General features: G+C 39.0%; 1 long non-coding RNA gene across 2 annotated transcripts; it reads right to left on the bottom strand.

The window, feature by feature from the left end:
• Nucleotides 1–7,669: 7,669 nt before the first annotated feature.
• LOC138759341 (uncharacterized) lies at nt 7,670–12,715 on the bottom strand. 2 transcript variants are annotated; one of them, XR_011354792.1, is made up of 4 exons: nt 12,621–12,715; nt 10,599–10,827; nt 10,143–10,276; nt 7,670–8,800 (listed from the first exon to the last, which is right to left on the bottom strand). It is a non-coding gene; the product is annotated as an uncharacterized lncRNA (long non-coding RNA). The 2 variants fall into 2 exon arrangements; XR_011354793.1 differs by lacking the exon at nt 10,143–10,276.
• Nucleotides 12,716–12,737: the final 22 nt, after the last annotated feature.

Below are 12,737 nucleotides of genomic sequence, written 5' to 3'. Positions count from 1 at the left end.
AGGTAGGCGACTTTAAATTTCATTTGTCCTTGGAAAGTTATTGGCATCATGTTCAGCTATTACCAGAACTACAAAGACCATTATTGTTTGTTATATAAATGTATTTTTAGCTTGTTCTAATTTAGGTACAAGACTATTTTCAGAGTAGCCGATATTCACAGTTTACTGATAAGTTTTATTTTGCCTGTACTGCATTTTGTTATTTTGGCATTTCTACATGCCGAGTTGTGAAGAGATAAACAAATCTGCATTTACAAAAAGAGTGTGAATTGTTGCATTACATCACCATATTCACAGCATTTAACTTGAAAATAATGCATTGCATGAAGACTTCCAAAACATGCCACAGCAGAAAAAAGACCTTGCCTAAATTTAAAAAAACATTAAATGTCAAAATAGACCCCACATTCACCACTTCAGCTGACAGCTCATTCCGCGCTCTCACCACTCATAGCATAATGATCCCTTATTCTTCCCTTTAAACGTTTCACCTTTCACTCTTACTCCACATCTTCTAGCTCTTGTCTCACCAAACCTCAGTGGAAAAAGGCTCACTCTCACTTTCTTCTTATCCAGTGTTTAAATTCACTCAGGTTCAGAGGATAATTCCCCATCTGGACAGGAGTCTCACTATTCTTGACATTTATTCGTGCAGAGATTTTGCAGTATCTTCCAGTGGGTTCCAGACTAACCAAAGGGTCCTACAATCTCTTTGCAAGTACTGACAAGCAACCAAAGGCCCATCTTCTCATTGTTTTCTGACAACTAGCCAGAGATAGTTTTTTTTTAAATTGTTACGAGCCCAGAGGACCCCAAAACCCAGCAGCAATAGATATTCACCAAGACAAATGGTTACTTAAACAAAGGTTACTTTTAATTATTTTTAAACATGAAAACAAAATCTTATCACTATTGACTTAACTAACTTAACTTAACCCCCTTCTAATTCTAAGCGCACGTGTATGTAATGTGCATGTGTAAGTTCAGAAAAGTTCTTTGGTTCACAGTCCAATCTCACTTCTCATTCCTTCAAGTTCACTGGTTGCAGGTAATTCTTATACTGTGCACAGAATTTAACATTTATAAAGTTCACTAGGCTTTGATGCTTGAAAGGTAAATGGTTACTGCTCAGAAAGGTTCTTGTCGGTTTTCAGAGAGAGATTTGTTGTTCCAGGAAACCCACAAGTGATTCCTTTTTTAATCAGCCATTTCAGTGTCTTGCTGACAAAACTTGCCCCCCTCAGAGTTCTCCAGATAATAACCTCTATCTTTCAGGTCACCACAGAGTTCCTTTTTTTTTTGTTTCTCCTATTTAAGGTGAAACATTAGACAACCAGTCCTCTCTTCTTGCATGAACCATAAGGGCTTTGACCAGGCTGAACTAAGCACTCACAACCCGTCTTCCAAATGGGGCTTTCCACAAGCTTGCCAGCTTGTCCTATTCCAGTCCCAGCTGCTGCTGATGAGTGTAAATCTGTAGAACTGTTATCTGTGTGTCTCTCTCACCCTCTCAAAGAGAAAGCCTGTTTGACTCTCTCTACTTGCAAAAACACATCCCTCCTAGAACAGCAAGTTCCTCTCCAGACAGAATGCGGCTCTGACAAGGTCTTTCATCTGTTGCCTTTTTGTAAACAACGATTCATTAGTGAAGTCTCTTGGGCACTCTCCAAAGATTTTGCAATGGCTTGGGGCCCTGACATGTCTAACATGAGCAGAGCTCCAGTATTTTAAATAAGATCTGTTTAAAGTGTTTGTATGTGACCTCACTAACAAACCTGCCCCAATTTATCTCCCAAAAACATATCTATATTGGGTCACAAAATGTTTGGATCAATAATAATAATGTGCTTGTAAATTAAACTCTGCAATTGAAATATCTGCACCTATCCCAACTGAAATTTAAGGAGTAGTTTTGTGCACAAAAATGAATGATCATGGGAATGTGATGAGCTATCTTATGACAGATGTGTATACTCAAGTCTTAGGTACTCTCCATTGAAGCTGTCTGACTTACTACCTAAAGTGCTCACAGTGTTGTGTTACAGAGTCCAGAGGACCCCAAAAACCAGTAGCAACAGATATGCATCACAATACAGGGTTACTTAAACAAAAGTATTTTAATTATATTTGAACAAGAAAACAGAATTAAACTTTAACTTATTACTTAACCTACTTACTTAACCTAACTACTTATTCCCTTCTCTAATACTAAGTGTAGGTGTGTGCAACGTATATTTAAGATTAGAAAAGTTCTTTGGATCACAATCCAATCTCACTGGTTGCAGGCAATTCTTGTACTGTGCACAGAAGTTAGCATTAACAAAGTTCACTAGTCTTTGGTGCTTAACAGGCAAATGGTTACCACTCAGGAGGGTTCTTGCTGGTTTTCAGAGAGAGATTCCTTTTCCAGGACATCTGCAACTGATTCCTTCTCAATCAGTCTTGCTGACGAAACTTTCCCCCTTCAGGGCTCTCCAGATGACCCTCTTTCTTTCAGGTCACCTTTCAGACCGCCTGTCTCTCCTTTGACCAGACAGCCCTCCAAAGCTTGCCAGCTTGTCCTTTTGGAACTGATTTCTGTCTCCTCTCTCTTGGTTTCGCACCCTCCCTCTCTGAGAGCAAAACTCTTCTCTGCCTGCAAAGATCACATGCTCTCCCAGGCAAGCTGCTGTCGATACTTTGTGGCCTCCTGCAAAAATCACTCTGCAAAAGTCCTGCAAATATTCTGTGTTTTAAAATGTGTGATCACATGCTCTCCCAGGCAAGCTGCTGTCGATACTTTGTGGCCTCCTGCAAAAAGCACTCTGCAAAAGTCCTGCAAATATTCTGTGTTTTAAAATGTGTGATCACATGCTCTCCCAGGCAAGCTGCTGTCCATACTTTGTGGCCTCCTGCAAAAAGCACTCTGCAAAAGTCCTGCAAATATTCTGTGTTTTAAAATGTGTGTGGCCAAGCTGCTCTAACAATTCCTCCCAAACCACCTCTAAATACTCTGTCACAGTGTCAATGATATCCGTATGAGTTTCCAAGAACACACATGATCAAAGGTTTCTATTTTTCAAATGTATTCCTTTGTGGGTGCATGGATGTTATTTTACTGAAACTTTGCTTGTTCAAAAGTTCATACAAGAGATCTTCAATATGATATGATATGACATGTTTATTATTATTAGATGACTTTGTTTGTAGGATTTATATATTAAACTCAATAAAATATTTTCAAAAGAAAATTATAAATATATTTTGTGATTATTATAGTTAATGTAAAGAATTTTAAACATGATGTGAGATCTAAGTTAATGATAATGGTTTAGTAGCAAAATTATTTGTGTGCTGGAAATTGAAAAGTGCTTCTGACAATAATCTGCAAAAGGCTCAGTATGGAATTAATAAGTTAAGAAATTTTATAGAATGTTCCTAATATTTTGGCACATGCACAGGTGATATGGCTTTTGCTTTCTGGAAAATTGCTGTGTGGCCACTTTTCAGGGATGGTTGACTCTAGTGAATGAACAAAGACAAGTCATGGAGAAAGTAGAGAGAATTGGAAAAATGGAGGATTTTGAAATGAATGAGGACAAAAGTAATGAAAGCTAATGTGATTGATGGTCCTCATATGACAAATGGTGCTTTGATTTATCTTAAGCATCAGTAACTTGTGGAGCACGATAAGGCACTTGGCACTCAGGAGGCTGAGATAATAAATTTATTGGATGAGAAGAGAACTTTTCCTCCTTATTTCCACTCAAAAAATATCACCTGCTCAGAATCAACCAAGAATGTAATTTTTTTCTTTTAATGCTTTGTTTCAAGAAATGTTCCTCAAGATTTTTAAGAATGGAAACTTGATGGAGTTTGAATTACATAACTGACAATAGGTTTACTCCAAAATTAATTGGTGTCTACCCCTTTTCAAATATCTGAAAACAACTTTAAAATGACTGCACAACCACTTGTTAGTTATATTGGCCACACAGTTGCCAATAAGTATAGAATGACATTGATTGTTTTTGGTTGTTTTGCATCAGTCTTTTTCTCATTATAGATCTATACATTTGGCTCATTGGAAAATCCCAGTCCATGATTGACACTAACTGGGAATGTAATCGGTTTTGGCTCAGGATGACATTTGGCTCAATGATTTTTAAACTAGTCCAAGAGACTAGAGAAATTTATTTCACACTCAGTACAATATGACAATGGTATTTCATCATTCTTTCTGATGCTTTAATAGTTGTTCTAGTAACTGCACTTGGAGAAACAGCATTAATCTCATGCAAGCTCCTGGCCAGCAAATAAAGTATGAGAAGAAGTGATTTATGCATTAGAGAAAATACAGAACATAAGGAAAATAAATTAATAGTCTTAGACGAGATTTATTTTTGGACAGAGGATGCAACTTTTTTCATCTGCTTTTATACCTACAATATAAATTACAATCTCAGCAAAAAATGTTGGCGTCAAAATGACGACTCTCTGGTTCACTCTCATGAGCTCCTGACAATGAAATGTGAGGAGCAGTAAAAAGAAGACAATGAGAAAATAAAGAAGAAAATATCACTTGTTTATACACTGATATTATTTTGCTGGGTTTAAAAGTTGGATCAATTATTTCAAATTAAATCACTGCTCAGAAATGTCATTTTTTTTCTCCTTGCAAATTTGCATAGTTCGACAAGAACATTCTTTGGACATCTTAAATATTTTCAGACCACGCATTTGGAGTCTGAAGGCTGCAGTTTTACAATCTAAAGTCTCCAGATGATATTTAGTGACAGCCAAGTAATAATCTGCCAGCAGCATGTTATTCTTCCACATTCTCCTGCATTACAGGCTCCTGATGTCTGCAATATTGCGGAAAATTAATTTTTGTTACATCATAATTTAACTTTAGAACGTGTTGGCATGCACTAAAGCAAGAACTCCCTGTACGTAAGAACTAATTAGTCTGCAGAATTACTTGGATCTACTATTTTAAATAATAGTCCAGATGATCATATTTTTTTGAAAAAAGATCGTGAGATATCAGCAAGTGATAGGTAATGAGCAGAGAAAGTTCAATAGGTCTATCAAGTCTTCTCTGCAATTCACATTAGTGGCAGAAAGTTCTTAGCCCCCATCCCCAGACTTGGCACATCCTGGTAACATCCAGAGTGAATCCAAAACTCAATGGTAAAAGATAATACGATGATATTCACAGATCAAAGCAAACTTTCCTTCATTATTCTTACTATGATGTGATATCATTTATTTTGGGTTTTTTTGAGTTTTCAGATTTCTAATTTGTAGATTATTAAGACTGTTGCCCTGTGTAGTCTTATGCCACCTTCTCACTTGCCTTTGCTTTTTGTTTCCTTAACAATCCATCCATTATCAAGAAATAACCAATTGCATTTGAGAATTCCCATGGTATTCCACACCTCTCTTGGGAGCTGCCTTCTAAATCCTATAAATATCTTGCGTGAATAAAGTTCCTCATTTTTATTCTTCTTCTTGTGGCAATTATTTTATGCCCTTGGTCTTGGAAAGAATTCAACTTTCTTATCCTTGTGAAGATTATTGGAATAAGTGGTTCTCAACCTTTTTCTTTCCTCTCACATACCACCTTAAGTAATCCCTCTGCCATCGGTGCTCTATGATTAGTAAGGGATTGCTTAAGGTGGGATGTGAGTGGGAAGGGAAGGTTGAGAATCACTGCTCTAGGGCCAGTTGTTACTGAAATAATTTACTTGAAAAGAATTGTCATTGGCCCATTTCCTTTGGAGTTATGAAACCGTGCACATAACGAGTCCTTGAGGTACGATTAAAACAGTGGTTTTCAAACTTTTTCTTTCCATCCACATAACACCTTAAGCAATCCCTTACTAATCACAGAGCACCTATGACATAGGGAATACTTAAAGTGGAAAGAAAAAGGTTGAGAACCACTGAATTAGAAAAAAAGCTTGCTCTCTACATGATAATAAAAAGATGGTTATATTGATAAAATAGAATGAAATAAAATGGGAAAAGACTCGTGTGAAGCACAAACTCATCTACTGGCCTTTGGGTCAAATGGGCTTTTTTTGTGCTGTAAAGTACCAAGCAAGTGGCCTGGAAATTGATCACAGCATTGATACAAGCACTGGTTGGTTCTTCAATGTGCACATGCATAACTATATGTGAATTGGAAATAAAAATTGGCACCGACCTCGTTAGAATGTGAATCAATGGATCTGGATCAAGGATTGGGTGCGCTCAACTGTAGGTCTCATTATTCCTTTTGTTGACAAGTTATCGAAGGAAGATTAACTTCTTGTGTTATTGCTCACTAGTTATTTGGAATAAGGTACATAATTACAATGTTTTGCCACTGAGCAGATCAGTATTTCACCTCCATTGTCCCTTTAATGCCATTGCTAAGCTATCAGGCTCCTGAATTCCCAGAACAAATGTGGATAGGGTACTATGGACCTTTACGGTCTATGTCTAAATATTTTAATGCGTTTAACTTCTAACTTTTATTTATGTAAATATGCTCTGTGGTCCTGGAGAAACATTATCCCTTCTTTACTGCGCGAGCATGGTATGAACGATAAATAAAGGTGACGTGACTTGAATAATGCTCATGAACCAAGGGGCTTAATGTCAAGTCCAAGGTAACTTGGGGAAACCTGTGCTTCATTGTGAGCTGCTTGTATATTGTCTCTTCCTGAGCTCAGAGGAAAGATAGACTCTGACGGCAAGGAAAAGCTTCAAGATTCCTTTTATGATCATGTACACAAAGTAAACCCAAAGATCTTTCTCCTTTGTATGCCATGTAATGGCAGACCAAAAAAAAATGCTACTTGTCCACAGCTGCTATCAAAAAAAAAGAAAGAAGAGCTAAAGGAGTCCTTAGAGACTCTGAGTGTGTGTGGATTCTACTGCCTCTCTTGATGTCACTTTGTCCTTTTCCTCCATAACATCTGTAGCTACAAGGCCGCCTGTCCAGTTTATCTAAGCTCGAGCAATTCTTAGAACAATTTGAAGCAGAGTTAGGAAATTGTAACGGGTATGTTTGATTTAAAAAAAAAACAGGTATTAAGAATGGAACAAGAATGGTCAATTTCAGATGATTTCTCATCCCTAATGGCTATAATATTTAACTACATCGCGCTAGTAACGCTTCTTTAAATTTGATACCACTGACAATGAACACAGCTTTTAATTCCCCAGTGAATAATTTGATTCCCAGGAAGGTATACCTTTCCATTCAGAGCAGTTGGGAATAACTAACTTTATTAATATTTAATCATAATTATGGGATTAGTTTTTGCACCGTTATCATAGAGCAATTGTTTGAAACCCCATATGCTCAAGTTTCAATAAAACAGACTGATTTCCAAATGTAAAAATATTTTTGGGTCTCTCCATCTTGTAATCATGTAATTTTAACAGTCAAAAATCAGTTCTAACAGTGTTCAAGGACATATTAAATACTGAAAGCCAAATAAGATCAAGTGAGCAATGTACCAATAAACTCTGTTTCAATGTTGTTAATGAATCACACAGATTAATTCAAGTGACTGTTTAAATAATGGATTAGCACTTACATTTTGGCACTCAGCTGAATTACTCATCTCAGTCAGCTCCATGCAAGCCCTATTTTTAAAGTAGACATTTTCAACAATAAAGAAGGACAAAATGATAACCAACATGTTGTCTTTATTAAATGAAATTGCTGACGAATCTCATTCAAATCAAGGCCTGGGATTATGTCCTTGCCTGTGAACTGTAAACAATAGAGGAAATCGGAATGCCTGTTGAATATGACCCTCTCAGCCAATTCAGAAACCTCTTTCCTTCACCTTAACGTGTTTTGTGAATCCTGTTTGTGACTTTGTTATGGATTGATGAACATCGATGAAAGCATGACATTTATTAAACTTTTTTGAGTTAAAGTAAATTAAAACTCATAAAATGACTTACCATCAGAGCTTCAGGAAGAAGTATTTGAAATTTGGTTCTGCAAGCACAAAGGGCAAAGCTTCTCACCTGACTGGTACCCCATTAACCACCGTAGATGTTCATTTCCTCTACCATTAACACATAGTGAGTGCCACCAACAAGATCCACCGGATTTAATCACCCAGGGTACTCTGACAGTACTTCCCAAAACTCTGATCTCCACCACCAGGAAGAACAAGGTCAGAAGTACATTAGAACATCACCACTTACAGAATCCAGGTTCCATAGTCTTCAAAACAACACAAATTTATACTGCCAGTCCTTCATTGTTGATGGCTCTAAATCCTGGAACATCTCTTTACAACAGAACTGGAAACAACAAAGCTTCACTCCCAGACGAACTTAATGGCTTCAATGCCTGATTTGACCACCAGAACAAGAAAGAGCCATTGTGCACCCTCATGTCCCCTGATGATCCTCTACTGAGAGTTTCCGAGGATGACGTGTGGGCTGCCTTCAGGAGAGTGAATCCAAGGAAAGCATCAGGTCCTGATAGAGTACCTGGCCAAGTGCTGAAATTCTGTGCTGACCAACTTGCCAATGTATTCACGGGTGTCTTCAATATTACACTCTGGCGCAGCGTGGTACCCATCTGTTTTAAACAGGCCTCAATTTTACCTGTGCCCAAGAAGAGTGTAGTAACCTTCCTAAATGACTCCCAACCAAAGGCTCTCATATCCACAGTGTTTTGAGAGGCTGATGTTGTCAGCTCTTGTCATATCAGCTCTTGTCTGAGTGGTGATATGGATCTGTTTAAATTTGCTTATCGCAGCAGCTGGTCTTCAGCAGATACCACCAACCCTTGGAATGACTGGACAGGAAAGACACATACATCAGGATTCTTTTTATGGACTACAGTTTAACATTCAACACCATCATCCCCTCAAAACTCATCAGGAAATTTCAAGACCTGGGCCTCAATATCCAACTGTGAGATTGGATCCTGGATTTCCTCACCTCAAGAAAACAATCAGTGAGAATTGGTAAGAACATATCCTCTACAATCTCTATAAGATCTGGAGCAACCATAGGTCTACGTTCTTAGCCCCCTGCTCTCCACAGAAATGCTAGAGGAACTCAGCTGATGTTGCAGCATCCATAGGAGGTAAATAAATATTACCAACCTTTCAGGCCTGAGCCATTCCTCATCCCATTGCTGACATATCTGTCCATGCTCTCATGCACTGCCGGACTGAGACCACCTGCAAATTGGAGGAATAACACTTCATCTTCCATTTGGGCACCATCTAACCAGATGGCATTAAATTTACTTCTCCAGTTTCCATTAGAACCCCTCCCCCTTTTCTTGCCCCTGTCTCCTTTCCTTTAGCTCTGTCTCTCTCTCTCTCTCTCTCTCTCTCTCTCTCTCTCTATTTCTCCTCTGTCTTCTTTCACAGAGCCAAAATCAATTCTCACTCTTCCTCTTATCTTCTCCATTTAATGCCATTTGTCTGTTTCTGCAGACTTTCATATTCACTCTACTCAGTTTATACCTATGACTGTGTGGCTCAGTACAATAATGACACCAATTACAAATTTGCTGATAATACCACAGTAGTGAGTTGTATAAAAGGAGGCGATGAGTCAACATACAGGAGGGAGATTGAAAACTTGGCTGAATAGTGGACCAAGAACAACCTCACACTCAATGTCACCAAAACCAAGAAGCTGATTGTTGACTTCAGGAAAGGAAAACCAGGTATGTACGATCCAGTGATCATTGGGGGATCATAAGTGGAGAGGGTGAGCAAATTGAAATTCTTAGGAATCACTATTTCAGAGAACCTTTACTGGACCAACAAAAACCTTGCCAATATTCTGTAGATGTGTAGTGGAAAATGTGCTGACCAGCTGCCTCACACCCATATATGGGGGAACCAATACTCAAAGGTTTCCCAACCTCTGAGTGGAAACCCCTGCAAAAGATAGTGGCACAGACCAGTACATCACAGCCAAACTCTTCCTACCACTGAAAAATATTCATGGAACGTTGCAGTTGGAGAGCAGCAACAGTTCTCAAGGATTTGCATCACTTAGGACATGTTCTGTTCTCACTTGCTGCCATCAGGAAAGAGCTGTAGGTGCCACAGGACTCAGGAACAGCTGCTGCCCCAACAACAAACTCAATCAGGGACTCATTTAAGGACTCTTACTTTGCACGTTATTTATGACTGTAGATTTATTTCCTGTATTTCAAGTCCTTCTCGTTAACTTTTCTCTCTTTTTTATATCTTTTCTTGAGTACAATTTTTCTTTGCAATACCAATCAGTAGAAATTCTGCCTGGCCTGCAGGAAAAAGGATCTCAGGTTTGTATGTCATGTCATGTATATAGGCAGACAATAAATCTGAACTTTGACTTTGACCATCCCCAGTAGGACTGCATCAGTTCAAAACAGCACAGAACAGAACAGCACAATAACAAGCCATAAAGTCTGTGATAATTATCACTACCACCTTCTCAAAGGGAATTCAGAATGGATCTTGCCAACAATATCCAGAACCTAAATTAAAAACAAATTAAAATAATTCAAAAAAGTTTAAAGAACTTTTAAATTAGTTCAAGAAAAGTATAGGATCTGTCAATCCCAACGTATCTGAATTCCTTACCATTGCAATGAATGGAGTTGCTGTTCTTCCACTGTCTAATTTGGCACAGTTCAATGGGAAAGAATTTTTGAGTTCAGCCAACTTGTGCAGCATTCATGAGTTCCAGGTGAGCATATAGTTCATGTTACTTTTCACGATTGTGATGTTTTTCCAGGAAATGTTGATTTCTATGTTACTACTGTGCTTTTCCAATTTTTCTACTTTCAGAATGTAAAATAAGAAAGGAAGTCTAAAATTGGAAGAAAACAGTATGTTAACTATCAAGGAAACATGTTGAAGTTTATGAAATATCTCCTTTTTAAAACTTTATTTGAATGTTAAGAGCTTGCAATCATTTTCTTTCCTACAGCTATCTGCAGGGCATATTCTTGGTGTGAATGAGGCTGATGGAGGATCTCATTTAGCGAAACCATATAAAGAGGGTCATAGTTGGTGTATTACCCCATCGCATCTTCCTATAAATGAGAGGCACAGGTTTTTAAGAAGGGAATAAGATATGAAGAGGGGATCTGAGGGTGGATTTTTCATTCAGAAGGAAATCACGTCAAGTTGAATTTATTGTCAATTGATTCCACAAGTATAACCTAACGAAACACTGTTCTCAGATCCTCAGTGCAAAACACGCAGACACATAACTAAACATACCACATATACAAACAAACTTATGCAGGACAAGTATTCAAATATACAAATGAATAAATGCAGGTTGTTTCATGAATATGAGGGTTCGTGTGAGCAGTTCGTTTGGTCGTTCATCATTCTCACCGTCTGTGGGAAGAAGCTGATCCTCAGCCTGGTGGTGCTGGCTCTAAATCTCCTGCATCTCCCTCCAGATGGGAGCAGCTGAAAGATGCTGTGTACAGGGTGGAAGGGGTCCTCAATAATTTTGCGTCTCCTCTTCAGAAAATGATCCCGGTTGATCACATCAATGCGGGAGGGGGGGGGGGAGGGGGAAAGAGACTTCATTGATCTTCTCTGCCACTCTTATGGTCCTGTGGATTGACCTCCCATCTATTTCTCTGCAGGAACCATACCACTCTGTGATGCAACCGGCCAAAGTGCTTTCCATAGAGTTCCAGTGCAAGGTTGGCAGAATGGTGGCCGGTAGCCTTGCCTGCTTCAGTCTTCTCAGGAAGCGCAGTCGCTATTGCGCCTTCCTGACCAGTGAGGAGATGTTGAGTGTCCCCTATAGGTCACTAGTTAAGCGAACTCTCCACTACAGAGCTGTCAACTTGCCCGAATCTGGTATCTCTACCTGAGCGGGTGTAACAATAAGAACAACCTCGAAATACACTAGAATCGCCAAACCATAGAAGACTATGAACCAATTGCTGTTAAAGAGGATTAATTACGCGATGGATGGTCAATGTGGACATGATGAATGAAAGGGCTGTGTTGTAGGAGTCAGGTATGCATGATGCCCCATCAATAACTCCCATGAGAGGGGAAGTCGTGCAAAACTGAGAGGCTTTTATTCACAATAGAATGGAAGCACGCCCATGCTGGTCAACCGTCCTGAGCTGGGGAGGGGGCTGTGGAACAGCCACCTTCATTCACGAGCCACAGGCACACAGGTGTGCCCCGACAGAGAAGTGGTTTACCACGATGCACAACATGGGCGATAAAATGAGTCAGATGGTCCCAAACACATTGCAGATGTTTCTATTAATAATTTGCAACATCGAAATTGGAGTCAGGATTTAAAAGTAAGAACTGGTTTGAATTTAGGGCATTAATAAAGAACTTTAAATTTATTCCAGGGTTGTACTGGTTCAGGAGTTGAATGATGTGGGCATTGTGTTGGTTGATTTCCCTTCTGGCTTGTGCAGTCAAGTGGACGCCCTCTGATATTGTTTAAAGCTTTTATTGTGTTGTATATATTGTTTATTGGTTTGGGAGGGGGGAGGGAGGGGAAAAAATGCCACTGTGGATATTTAATGAGAAACGTTGGAATATATTTTGGTTGATATGGTTCACAGTGTGAAAAATAAAAAAAATGATAGAAAAAAAAAGTCCACTTGCCCTCGCTGGCCATTCTCCCGTCGGCAGATCTGCCGTCTCTCCTCCCGGGAAGGCCGTCGTCAACCCACGGCGTCCATGGCAACCGTGATCCCCACTTCCGCACACGGCCAGAGCGCA

The sequence above is a fragment of the Narcine bancroftii genome, chromosome 3 (assembly GCF_036971445.1).
Source record: "Narcine bancroftii isolate sNarBan1 chromosome 3, sNarBan1.hap1, whole genome shotgun sequence".
Classification (NCBI taxonomy): Eukaryota; Metazoa; Chordata; class Chondrichthyes; order Torpediniformes; family Narcinidae; genus Narcine; species Narcine bancroftii.
This window is presented reverse-complemented; position numbering and strand designations above follow the sequence as displayed.